This window comes from Oryza glaberrima, chromosome 6 (genome assembly GCF_000147395.1).
Source record: "Oryza glaberrima chromosome 6, OglaRS2, whole genome shotgun sequence".
NCBI classification, from domain to species: domain Eukaryota; kingdom Viridiplantae; phylum Streptophyta; class Magnoliopsida; order Poales; family Poaceae; genus Oryza; species Oryza glaberrima.
The window spans coordinates 8,724,975-8,738,824 of NC_068331.1; the positions used below are offsets into that span (position 1 = coordinate 8,724,975).

General features: G+C 43.7%; 1 pseudogene; it reads left to right on the forward strand.

Annotated features, from left to right (window-relative positions):
• The first annotated feature begins 2,595 nt into the window (after positions 1–2,595).
• On the forward strand, positions 2,596–5,287 carry LOC127775972 (uncharacterized; annotated as a pseudogene).
• Positions 5,288–13,850: the final 8,563 nt, after the last annotated feature.

Below are 13,850 nucleotides of genomic sequence, written 5' to 3' on the forward strand. Positions count from 1 at the left end.
ATTGCTTAGGAGAACTTTCCTTGTGCAGAAATGCTTGTTGACAGACTCCTCTGTTGGCTCGAGGCCTTCTGCTTCCGCACTGAAGCTCTTCTTACCTAGGTTGATGAGGATAAGGCTTGGGAGTTTTGGGTACAATATGGAGGTCATATGGGCTTTGATGTAAAAAAAAGATACAAAAATAAAAGCAAGTCTGATGACAAGATCACATCCTGCAGATATGTATGTTCAAATGAGGGTCGACGAACAGAGGACAAAAGAGATCATCTCACTAGGTATCCTAGAGCTGAAACTAGAACTGACTGTAAAGTACGCATGGGTCTCATAATAAATCGAGAGGTAGGAAATTATAAAGTGTCGGATCTAGTTCTTGAGCATAATCACATCCTTCATTTGCCAGAAACCATCCACTTGATGGCATCACAAAGAAAAATTTCAGAAATTCAAGCCTTTGAAATTGAAGCGGCTGGTAATTCAGGGATTAGGCCAAAAGCTGCAATGAGTTGGCATGTTAAGAAGTTACTGGACTGCATAATCTTGGCTACACACGCCGCTTGTACCCAGTGCAATACTTTTGTTTTTTTTCAATTCTACTGTTTTAGTCACAATAGCCACGCCTTGTAGTGTTCTCCAAACTCAGCTGTTGATTTGCAATGCATGAATGATGCTAGTTGAAACTTAGGTCTTATTTTGAATTATTCTAAATGATAGCAGTTTTATGCTTCAGTAGTTTTGGTTCTCTTGTTCTTGTTGTAGACTTGACAGCCTTGTCCTCTGCGAGACTGAGTCCTTGCATGTAGTAGCAGGCAACAGGGTCATTGTGACCTGATGGCCTAGCCGATGGCCACAGAAATCGAACTGGGCCGCACAATATGCAGTTCGAAGGAGGGAAGATGGATGCAGTGGTCAGCAGGGATGAAACCAACTGCAACACCGTGACTTTCCACCCAATGTCAGAGGATCTGTTTCCCTCCTCCTCCTGTGATCCACGCTCACCCTAACCCCAGATCATGGCCAGCCGACAGCGGTGCGAGGCGGGAGCGACCGCGATGGAGACGGCAGCGACTCCGGCGTCGGGCCAAACCGTTCCAATTGCTCGCGGGAGGGCATGGCTCGCAACAGACGCGTGATTCTAGGACTGATGTACGGGTACTACGAGGAGGCGCTCGACGCGCTGTCGCTGGACCGTGTGCTAGTGCTCGCCGCACGCTGTTGATGCTAAAAACACACACTGGCCTGTAAGATCTACTTAACTTTAGTGTAGGTTCAAAATCTTGCTTTTAGGTTCGTGAGCGTGCCAGTTGATTTGATCATGCAATCAATAAGAAAGAAAGATAAGAAAAACCGCGGTTAAATCTATAAATAAGATAAAACTAAATCTACTCGATCGGCTGTAGATATTAACGATATATAATGCTTTCTTCGATGTATATTTAAACTACGTGATTGGGATAGATCGGTCGCCATGCCGAGATAGTATAAATCACTAAAGTCGAAGTATACACTAAAGTAATGATTATATATATGTTTATAGCATAGCCGATCAGGTAGATCTAGCATGTATCGGCTAATACTCCGATACCACTTTATACTAAGATATTAAAACAGGCATAATATATCAAACAAAAAGTCTAATATACTTTAATGCAATAAGATCTCACTCTAAAGGGCAGATCTAGCCTATCAATCAAGCATATGAGATGTAAAGTAGCTAAATCAGGTAAGATCGGCTGAAACCCCGATGCTATCTCTCTTGATAATCATAAAACAAGCCAGATATCATAATTAATTATAGATATTACTTAATAGATCGAACTCAACCGATGTAGCATTAAGCATAAAGACAAGTATAAGATCTAGGCAAGAGGATAAAAACCTCTAAGAGATGGTAGATACACTATATAATCTAGATTAATAACAAAACATAACTCTATCGTTTACTTCCTAATAGTAAGAACCAGCCGATGACAAGTCATATAGCGCAACTAACAGAGATTACAAAGTGTATATGATAACTCGACGAATTACATAAACAGGATTAGAGTGTCATAAAGATGGACACACTAATCCGGAGAACGCAAACCGCCATGACAAGTTTACCTCTAGTTGAAGATCGAAACCGATGCAGCTCAACCCGAAAGTAGGAACTCGTCGAAATAGAACGAAAGTAAAAGGGTGGCGATGCGCCGAAAGTATTATTGAACTGTTGTTTTTTATTACATTGGGTTCAGCCGTTCAGGTCATATTTATACCTGAGATACAAAATATGTCCTTGCCGGACACAACTCTTATCTCTAACAAACTCTAATATCTCTAACAAACTCTAAGATACCATAAGTCTTTGCGGCAGACTTTTGCCGAAACATATCTCTAAAGAGAATTACACGAAATATCCTAATTAATATATATAATTGCCTTTATGAGAGATTTATCTCCATCGTGGCAATCCTTGTGAAGCACGTTGATTGATTCTAGAAACAGCCTCGGAGCCATCCCCATCGGAATCGGTTGTATTGACTCTACCGGCTGTATCCGTTGTTCTCTATCCGATCCATCTCAAACGATGCAGACTCCAGCCGATGCCTTCACAGCCGATGCATACTCTGTTCTTCGAATCTAACTCTTTGCCGAATCCGCTTCGATTCCAATGCCGAACCTGATTCATATCTTACCAAATTTGGTCGTTAACACACGCCTCCTCAACGCAGGCGTCTGCTTCGGCTTCGCCGACCCCGTCACCAACATCATCGCCAACACCCTCCGCGTCGTCCCCAGCGAACTCCCCGACTCCAACGGTGCCATGATTCCGAAGCGGGAGACCACCATGGCCTCGCGGTCGCGGGTGGCAAGAGCAAGTGGGGAGATGGTCCTCTCTAAGATCGTCGCCGGCGGCGATGTCCCCTCCCCTCCAGAGGCGCACACCGTCGCGGAGCGCTCGCTGGAAGGCCTGATCACCTTGACATCGTACTACCACTATCTCCCCACCTAGGATGCGCTCCGCTACCTCCGCCTATCCATGGCGGATCTCCTCCTCGCCGTCCACCTCATCGAGGTTGACCGCCACCATCATCGTCACAAGGACAGATTCCAATTCCGCTCACATGCTGCCAAGGCTGCTCTTAGATGCGCCGCGTTGTCCACGAGGCTGCCTGATGTTGATGCTGATGCTTTCCTCATTGGATTGGCCGCGCCAGTGTCTCACCTCGCCCACTCTTTGTCTGCAGAGAATTCCAGCCGCCGTCGTCGCCACCTCTCGATTCAAGATGTGACCAGGTTAACCAGATTGATGCAGAAGCCGCTGGATCTGAAGAATTTGAACAATCCTATGGATCTTGCTGCTATGAGATGCCGTCAATTCGAAATGAAGGTTCAGCCTACATTGACGCTGTCACTCCGGGGCATTCTTCTGGACAGAATCCATGGTGTGTACCTCAGGGCAATTTCTCGGATCCCTATGGAAGATTTCCGCGGCCGTTATCACCATGGCCTTCTCAAGGCCGGCTATTGTTACGGGCCACTCAATCCAATGTTTCCTGCACCGGATCAAGCTCTCAAATTTTTATACGTATCGAGTCTCAATCTTTGGATGGTCTCATCAATGTGTTGGTTGCCCGTGTTTCTGGCCTCTCTGAACATGATGCCATGGTTTATTTGCTCAAAAGTAATCTAGATCTTACTCAAGCAATCTAGACGGCGGGACAAAATGATATAAGGCATCAAGTTGGGATGTTACTGCTTACATAGCTACAGCATATGCATCGTCTCATCCGAAACCTGAGGCTTATCTGCATTTTGCCATGGAATTGCTACCTATGGTGCGGTCTGTTGTCATAGAACTATTGGCACATACTCTCTCTTCCAGCCACATTCTTCAAGAACTGTTGGCACATACTCTCTCTTCCAACCATATTCTTCACCTGCCAGAGTTGTTATCATATTCAAGGACTTACCCTTCACCTCTCAGAGTTGTTATCATATACAAGGAGTTACCCTTATAATTCATTGCAGCCAACTGATGAGCTAACACAGACGCCTTGAAAATGGCCTAAAGCTACAAATCAAACTTTTTCTCTCAACAGAACATTGTTCGCAAAAAGGTGGAACATACATTGTGAAACTATGATCAAAATAAGGTTAGTTCTGGTCCTACAACTTTAGCTTTCGTGTAATTTATGCCCTCCACATCTTACAGTTTAATGTGCATGCCCCGGTTGTAAAATCAGTTGTTTAGTTGCCCATTATTCCTTTTTGTGATTTTTAGGATGGGCACATGCGAGGCTCTTTGGTCCAGCAAAAAGTACCTGGAGGTATCGGTACGTCATGATACCAAATCGTTTTCGATCGTTGGATCTAGTTGGGCATGACGAGTATTGTTAGATCCAATGGTCAGAAATGATTTGGTACCGTGAGGTACTGGTACGTCGAGGTACTTTTTTATTGGACGGAGCAAATCTCATATTTTTGACACTTGTGACTGTAGGGACAATATGAACTACGTTTCATTTGCACCATGAGTGTGTGGGCAGCAAAAGCTTCAGGGACTTGAAGTATGTTGAGAATATAGGCATATAATGATTTAATATATTCCATAAATAAATCATGACATTACAGATGTATACTAGCATTAACGCATCATTAGATCTACACATGTAAACTAAGCAGTAAAACATGAACAGATCAAATATGCGCAACATGTCGAACACGTACCGAGGTGGCGGAAAGACCGGTTGCTTGGCAAGAACTACTCGCGGTTGCGAGCGTCGATGAAGGCGCGCAGCACGCGAGCGGAGAGGAAGGCGAGCCATCGCGGACGAACAAGGAGCAGTCGCGCGAAGCGCTTCCCAAAAACCTTATTGCCGCCTTCTCCCGGTGCAGGACGTCGAAGGCAGAGGTTCCGGATACCTGCTCTCCCGATCGCCGGTGCACGCTGGCGAGCGGGATGGAGTAGTCCACGAGCGACGGCACAACACAGAGGAGGAGGCAAACCCTAGATTGATTTCGTGTGTTTTGCGTGAAGGCGGCGGCTCGGTTTATATAGAGATAAACCCGCGTAACCGAACCGGATAAGGCGACGGTCGCTTGATCAGGGCGCCCGCACGATCTCCACTCCACGTAACCGAACCGGATAAGTCGCGTGTAACTTATCCGGACTCCACGCCATTTTCACGCACCGGATTTTTCGGAATGTTTCCAAAACAAAACAAATCCGAATTTTCCTGCAGCAAAACAAAACTGCAAAAGGAGGCTATATCTGCGCAAAGGTGAGGAGCCAATTTTGCGGACCATTCGACGCGTACGTCGTGCACGCGCGCCACCTGCCAGGCGAGGCGAGCGAGCGCGCGCGTGTGTTCCCCCTCTTCTCTCCACCACACATGCTTCAAGTGGCTAGGAGGGCATCCTCCCTTTTAAGGAGGTCCCCCTCTCCTAGAATAAGCAAGGTGGTACTAAACTCCACATGCATGCCATCTTATGAGGTGGGCTTTTGTGATTTTCCAAAGAATTAATCTTCGAATGGGCCTTAGCCCATCTATTAATTCCAACAATCCCCCACCAAATCTCAAAATCCCACTGAGATTTGTCTTTTCCAATGTATTGTTTATATACCAGCGGTTCGATGGAGACCGATCAAGGTAGAGCATCCACCTAGAACTCCAAGCTACACTTACTCACAACTTGAACAATGGACTACGCCTTGAATTGCAAGTCTTGTGCAAGCAAGTTTCACTCAGAGTCTTATCTGGTACTAGACCGTCTGTAGTTTACCCCTCGGGTGGAGCGTATAAGTCATACTCCTAGGTCTTTAGTAAGCCTAGAAGATTCACCCAAAATCTTCATAGACTGCGACCAACAGTCAAGCTTACAAAGGTGAGTTCTTTCAAGAATGCTCTGCAGGACAACATCTTCGCTAATTAAAGCAACATAACTCATTAAGGCATAGCCAACCTGCCTTGTAGCTCACGAGAGTACATGCATCTTCACATAGAGAGGGTATAGATTGGTACTCTCCTCTAGTTTACTAATGGTTTGTTCTTCCCAGGTTCTAATTCACGGGATCTCCGATCACATAGACTAGGTTACCACCATAGTATAACTCACATGGGTCTCAAACCCATCTCATTCGATGCATTATCTGTCACATTTCGTGATAGTCCCTTCGTGAAAGGATCTGCCAGGTTTCTAGCTATTTGGATGTAATCCAACGTTATAACTTCGGAGTTTCTCAATTTCCTGACAGACTTCAATTGTCTTTTCACATGTCTAGACGATTTCATATTATCCTTAGAACTATTCACTTTGACAATTACCGTTTGATTGTCACAGTTCATAAGGATAGCCGGCACCAGTTTTCAACAATAGGCATATCCATTAATAGATCACGCAGCCATTCTGCCTCAACAGTAGCAGTATCTAGTGCCGTCAGTTCTGCTTCCATGGTTGACCTCGTCAAAATAGTCTATTTGCAATACCTCCACGAAACAGCACCACCACCCAGTGTGAAGACATATCCACTAGTGGCTTTGATCTCATCCACATCAGAGATCCAGTTAGAATAACTATATCCCTCCAGTACTGTAGGATACCCAGAATAGTAAAGCCCCAATTCCATAGTACATTTCAGATAGCGCATTACTCGCTCAAGCGCACGCCAGTGATCATCTCCTGGATTAGAGGTAAACCGGCTCAACTTGCTCACAGCAAAGGAGATATCAGGCCTAGTTGCACTAGCCAGGTACATCAGCGAGCCAATGATTTGAGAGTATTCCAGTTGATTCCTAGCAATTCTCTTATTCTTGCGAAGCAACAAGCTAGAATCATAAGGTGTTGGAGAAGGCTTACTATCAATGTAGCCAAAGCGATTCAAGATCTTCTCCACATAATGGGACTGCAAGAGTGTAATCTCATTCTCACCTCTAATTAGCTTAATGTTTAAGATAGCATCAGCTACTCCCAAATCCTTCATATCAAAATTTTGAGACAAGAATGATTTAACCTCATTTATCACCTCAAGGTTTGTCCCAAATATCAGTATGTCATCAATATACAAGCACAGAATAACTCCCTCACCCCCACCATGGCGATAGTACACACATTTATCTGCCTCATTGACTGCAAAGCCTGCAGATGTCAATGTTTTGTCAAATTTCTCATACCATTGCTTAGGAGCTTGTTTCAGACCATACAAAGACTTCAACAATTTGCACACTTTGCCTTCTTGACCTTCAACTACAAACCCATCAAGTTGATCCATATAGATCTCCTCATCCAGCTCTCCATTAAGAAAAGCTGTCTTAACGTCCATTTGATGAACGAGAAGACCATGTGAGGCTGCTAGGGAAAGTAGCACACGAATTGTGGTCAATCTAGCAACAAGTGAGTAAGTGTCAAAGAAATCTTCGCCTTCTTTCTGAGTATAGCCCTTAGCAACAAGCCAAGCCTTGTACTTTTCAATAGTACCATCAGGCCTGAGCTTCTTCTTGAACACCCACTTGCACCCCACAGGTTTACACCCATAGGGTCGCTCTGTCACCTCCCAAGTCCCGTTAGTGATAATGGAATCCATTTCACTACGGATAGCCTCCTTCCAGTAGTCTGCATCAGGAGATGCGTATGCTTCTGAAATTGACTTAGGAGTGTCATCCACGAGGTACACAGTGAAATCATAACCAAAAGACTTAGCTGTCCTTTGTCTTTTGCTACTTCGAGGAGCTTCACTGTCATCCTCCTTAGTAACATGTTCATGTGTATGTTCAGTTTGTTCTGGTGGTGTGATTGAACTGGGAATTATTTCAGAGGGTTGGCTAGAACTACTATGTGTATCCTTCATTGGGAAAAAGCTCTCAAAGAAGGTAGCATCACGAGACTCCATAATTGTACCAACATGCATGTCAGGTACCTCAGATTTAACTATTAAAAATCTATAGGCAATGCTGTGGTGAGCATATCCCAGAAAGACACAGTCCAAAATCTTAGGTCCAAGTTTGCGCTTCTTCGTTATTGGTACATTGACTTTCGCCAAGCACCCTCATGTGCGCAAGTAAGAAAGTGATGGTTTTCTCCCAATCCATATCTCATATGGTGTTTTGTCCTTATTTCTGTTAGGAACTCTGTTTAACACATGATTCGAGGTCAACAATGCCTCCCCCCACCATGCCATAGGTAATCCCGCGGTGTCCAACATGGCATTCACCAAGTCGGTCAGTGTGCGGTTCTTCCTTTCAGCAATCCCATTAGACTCGGGAGAATAGGGAGGCGTCCTCTCATGTATAATGCCATGTTTCTCACAGAATAAGTCAAACTCGTTTGAGAAAAACTCTCCACCACGATCAGACCTAAGTCTTTTTATCTTTCTGTCAAGTTGATTTTCAACTTCTGCCTTATAAATTTTAAAATAGTCTAGAGCCTCGTCTTTCGTTTTCAACAAGTACACATAGCAAAATCTAGTAGCATCATCAATCAACGTCATGAAATATCGTTTTCCACCCTTCGTCAACACCCCATTCATTTCACAGAGATCTGAGTGTAGAAGTTCTAGAGGTGCCAAGTTTCTCTCCTCAGCAGCCTTGTGAGGCTTGCGAGGTTGCTTTGATTACACACAACTATGGCACTTAGAACCTTTGACAATGGAAAACTTAGGAATTAAACACATGCTGGAAAGCCGAGACATCAATCCAAAATTAATATGACATAAACGTGAGTGCCATACATTTGCCTCATCATCCACACTGCCACAAATATGGTTCACAGACTTATTGCAGAAATCAGAAAGGGAAAAGCAGAACAGGCCTCCGCACTCATAACCTTTACCAATAAAATATCCATGTTTAGACACGACTACTTTATTAGACTTAAAAACCAACTTAAATCCGTCTCTAGTCAGACGGGAGCCACTAACAAGATTCTTGTCGATAGAAAGGACATGCTACACGTTCTTCAGTTGCACGATCTTTCCCGAAGTAAACTTCAGATCTACCGTGCCAACACCATGAACAGAAGCATGTGACCCATTCCCCATTAGGACGGTAGAACCCTGTGCGACCTAATAAGAAGAAAACAATGAGATGTCAGCACAAACATGTACATTGGCCCCTGTATCAACCCACCAATTAGTAGACTGGTTAACTGAAAAAACAGTAGGTAAATTACCATACCCGCTTCCATCTCCAGTGTTGCCAATGGTCACATTAGCAGACTTAAAGGTCTGCCCTGTAGGTGCCTTCATCCCCTTGCGTTGTGGACACTTCCTGGCCAGATGGCCAGGTTGACCACACACAAAACAAGTCCTCTCATCCTGATTAGGATTGTTGTTGTTGTTCTTCTTCTTGAAGTTGGTGGTCTGCTGAGCTTTGTATTTCCCCTTGCTCTTGTTCTGGGCCTTGTGCACAACATTGGCAATGGACTGCCCACCATCGCCCTTAGACGCAGCATCTTTTTCCCGAGCTTTCTCCTCAACATCAAGAGACGCTATCAACCCCTCAACGGAGTATTCCTGTCTCTTGTGTTTGAGTGCAGTACCGAAACCTCTCCAAGATGGAGGTAGTTTCGCAATAATGCACCCGACCACAAATTTGTCGGGTAAGACACACTTAAGGAGTTCGAGTTCCTTAGCCATGGTTTGTATCTCATGAGCTTGTTCGACTACAGAACGGTTGTCAGCCATCTTGTAGTCATGAAACTGCTCCATGATATACAGATCATTGCTAGCATTAGTAGCACCGAATTTAGTATTCAGTGCATCCCACAACTCCTTAGCGTCGGTCATATGCATATACACCTCGACCAGACGATCGCCAAGCACTCTAAGAATGCATCTCACAAAGAGAGTAGTGGCCTCATCGAATTCTTTCTGCTGGTCAGTATTAAGAACGCCCATAGGCTTGCCAGTACTCACCCAGAAGCATTTCATAGTTGTCAGCCACAGAGTGACCCTGATCTGCCATCTCTTAAAGTGCACACCAATAAATTTATCCGGCCTCAGTGCATCGGCAAAAACAGCCATAGTAAAATCATAGCGCCTATATTAAGATTTTTGGATTGTTGAGAATATAGGCATATAATGATTTAATATATTCCATAAATAAATCATGACATTACAGATGTATACTAGCATTAACGCATCATTAGATCTACACATGTAAACTAAGCAGTAAAACATGAACAGATCAAATATGCGCAACATGTCGAACACGTACCGAGGTGGCGGAAAGACTGGTTGCTCGGCAGGAACTACTCGCGGTTGCGAGCGTCGATGAAGGCGTGCAGCACGCGAGCGGAGAGGAAGGCGAGCCATCGCGGACGAACAGGGAGTAGTCGCGCGAAGCGCTTCCCAAAAACCTTATCGCCGCCTTCTCCAGGTGCAGGACGTCGAAAGGCAGAGGTTCCGGAGACCTGCTCTCCCGATCGCCGGTGCACGCTGGCGAGCGGGATGGAGTAGTCCACGAGCGACGACGCAACACAAAGGAGGAGGCAAACCCTAGATTGATTTCGTGTGTTTTGCGTGAAGGCGATGGCTCAGTTTATATAGAGATAGGTCACTTGATCAGGGCGCCCGCCCGATCTCCACTCCGCGTAACCGAACCGGATAAGTCGCGCGTAACTTATCCGGACTCCACGCCGTTTTCACGCACCGGATTTTTCGGAATGTTTTCAAAACAAAACAAATCCGAATTTTCCTGCAGCAAAACAAAACTGCAAAATGAGGCTGCATCTGCGCAAGGGTGAGGAGCCAATTTTGCGGACCATTCGACGCGTACGTCGTGCACGCACGCACGCCGCCTGCCAGGCGAGGCGAGGCGAGCGAGCGCGCGCGTGTATTCCCCCTCTTCTCTCCACCACACATGCTTCAAGTGGCTAGGAGGGCATCCTCCCTTTTAAGGAGGTCCCCCTCTCCTAGAATAAGCAAGGTGGTACTAAACTCCACATGCATGCCATCCCATGAGGTGGGCTTTGTGATTTTCCAAAGAATTAATCTTCGAATGGGCCTTAGCCCATCTATTAATTCCAACAAAGTACCCGTATTCTCATGTCAACTTTTGGGAGAGTGCAAAAGATGAAGCAAATTTGACCTTATTTTTTTCCCAAGTCAGTAATGATGATGAAGATAAGCAACATAACCAGTCCTTTTGCTGGCTAGTGTCAAGTCTCTCAACAAACGGTACGTTTTATTTACTACACCGGATACATCTACATATTTTTGGCATTTTCTTGAACTTTTGATATAATTCTTTCATGTTTCTTTGTTGAAGCTCATTATTCATTTTCTCTTTAATGTTCTTTTCATCCTAAAAAGCTCGTTGCTACAAGGTGATGCTAATACTTCTTTTTTTTTCATGGAGTAGAAAAGACACATTGTCTCTTTGTAAAGTGGGGATCAAACCATTTCTGAGTTTAAGGATATATAGGAACTTGTGTATAGTTACTATAAGAAACTTTTTGGTAAGGAAGAGTGCAGGAATGTACATTTGGGGGGAAATGTTTGGAGTGCTTCTCTTAGATTGAATGATGCTTACAAGGAAAACATGATCATACCTTTCTCTCTTGAGTAACTAGACAAAAATATGAAGGTGATGAAAGCTAATACTGCCCCTGGACCATCAAACAATATAGCCCTATCTGTCTGCAGAATGTTTTTTTCAAAATCTTGACAAAGACAATCAATGGAAGGGTTTCAGAAGTGGTAGATAAAATATTAAGGGAGGAATATTCTTGAGGGGTGTGTCATCCTGCATGAGTTGCCAAGAAAGGGTGACATGGGGATTATCTTTAAGATTGATTTTGAGAAGGCATATGATAGAGTTAATTGGAACTTCTTGTATGAGGTGATGAGAAAGAAGAATTTTAGTGATGAGTTTATTGGCTGGGTGAAGAAGATAACAAAAGGTGGCAGGGTGAGTATCAATATAAATGGGGAGCAAGGTCCTTTCTTTAAGGCTCATAGAGGGCTTAGGCTGGGGGACCCTTTGTCCCCTCTGTTATTCAATCTGGTGGATGATGCTTTGGCAGCTGTCCTTGAAAGTGCAAAAACAAATGGGGTGTCAGAAGGTTTGGTGTCTAATCTAGTGCTTGGGGTTTAATTCATTTACAATATGCTAATGATACTGCTCATTTTATCAAGAATGGGGAGGACAACATTAGGGTGCTGAAATTTCTGTTGTTTTGTTTTGAGGAAATGTCTGGGATGCAAATTAACTATCAAAAGAGTGAGGTCTATGTTCTGGGTGTTAGTAAGGAGGAGGAATTGAGAGTTGCTAATATGCTGAATTGTAAAGTTGGTACTTTACCTTTTACTTACTTGGGGCTTCCTATGGGGGTTGAGAAGATAGGAATAAAAGATTTGTGTCACATTACTCAGAAAGTTGATAAGAGGCTGCAGTTCTGGAAAAGTGGTTACCTTTCTTATGGAAAAAGAAATTAAAATTAACTCTTGCGTGTCAAGTGCTCCTATGTATGCAATGGGTTTTTACTATCTACCTGAGAAGTTTCACAAGAGAATGGACTCTATAAGAAGTAGGTTCTACTGGCAGGGTTTCGGGGAAAATAAAGTATCATATGTTGAAATGGAAAGCTCTAATCAGACCAAAGGAGTTTGGGGGTTTGGGTTTTCTAGATACTAGGGTGATGAACCTGTGTTTGCTAAGCAAATGGATCATGAGAATTGAGAATGGAGAGCAGGATATGTGCTTACAAGTTTTGAGAAGGAAATTATACATGGTATAGCCTAGTTTTTTTCAGAGTTCTCCTCAAGGGGGGGGGGTCCAAGTTTTGGAAGGGTTTGCATGACTGTAAGGGTTGGCTAGAAAGGTTAGTGGTTAAAGAAGTTCACCAGGGAGGGTGTGTGAAATTCTGGAGGGATGTTTGGCTGGGTTAGGTACCTTTGAAAGTTGTTTTTTCTGAGTTGTTTGACATAAATTATCATCAAGAAGCGACTGTGAGTGATTTATGGGAGAATGAGACTTGGAATTTGGAGTTTAGAAGGAATTTGGATGATAACAGAGGTCAAGATTTAATTAGGTTGAGAGGCCTTTTAAATGAATATAATTTGGATGGGGGAGCAAATAGAGTGGTTTGGCCTTATACCAGCAACAAGATCTTTAATGTGAGATCAATGTATAGATTGATAACTTTTGGAGGTGTGAAAGATTCTGACATGATGAGTATTTGGAAGAGTAAAATTCCTCAAAAGATCAAGCATTTCTTGTATATGGCAGGAATAGGAAGACTACCTTGTGCTACTCAATTGGTTAAAAGGAAGTGGAGAGGGGGAGATGAGTTGTGTAAGCTGTGTGGTAAAAAAAGAAACCTCGAACTATATCCTTTTTATGTGCCCTTTAGCTAGTTTTGCGTGTTGTGTCATTAGGGATGCTCTTGGCTTGGATAAAAGACCAAGTAATATCAGTGAGGGTTTGGATTTGGTTAAGGGAAAGAAAATGAATAGGGTTTGGGTGGTGCTTCTGGCTACTGTGTGTTGGGCATTGTGGTTGGTTAGGAACGATTGGGTTTTTGAAAATGTGTTGATTAAATACCCTTTGCATATTGTTTACAAAACTCTGTCTTTTGTTCAGAAATGATGTATCATGCTAAAATGGGAGGAGCATGGTATCTTGGAAGAATGGCGTGATCGTCTGCTGGAGAAAATGGGACAACTGAAGGCAGATCGATTGCCTGAAGATTTGTAGCTATGTAGTTCAGTTGGTGCTCTTTTGCATCTAGGTCTGGAGTAGTGTGTGTGGATGTTTGCATGTACCTGTGCTTCAAGGGAAAAACAGCCTGTGTTTGAGCTGTGTTTTTCTATTTTTGTTCTTTTTTTATAAGACTCTGTTTGTTTGTTGGGCTTTCTTTCAAAGCCGTTCAATATA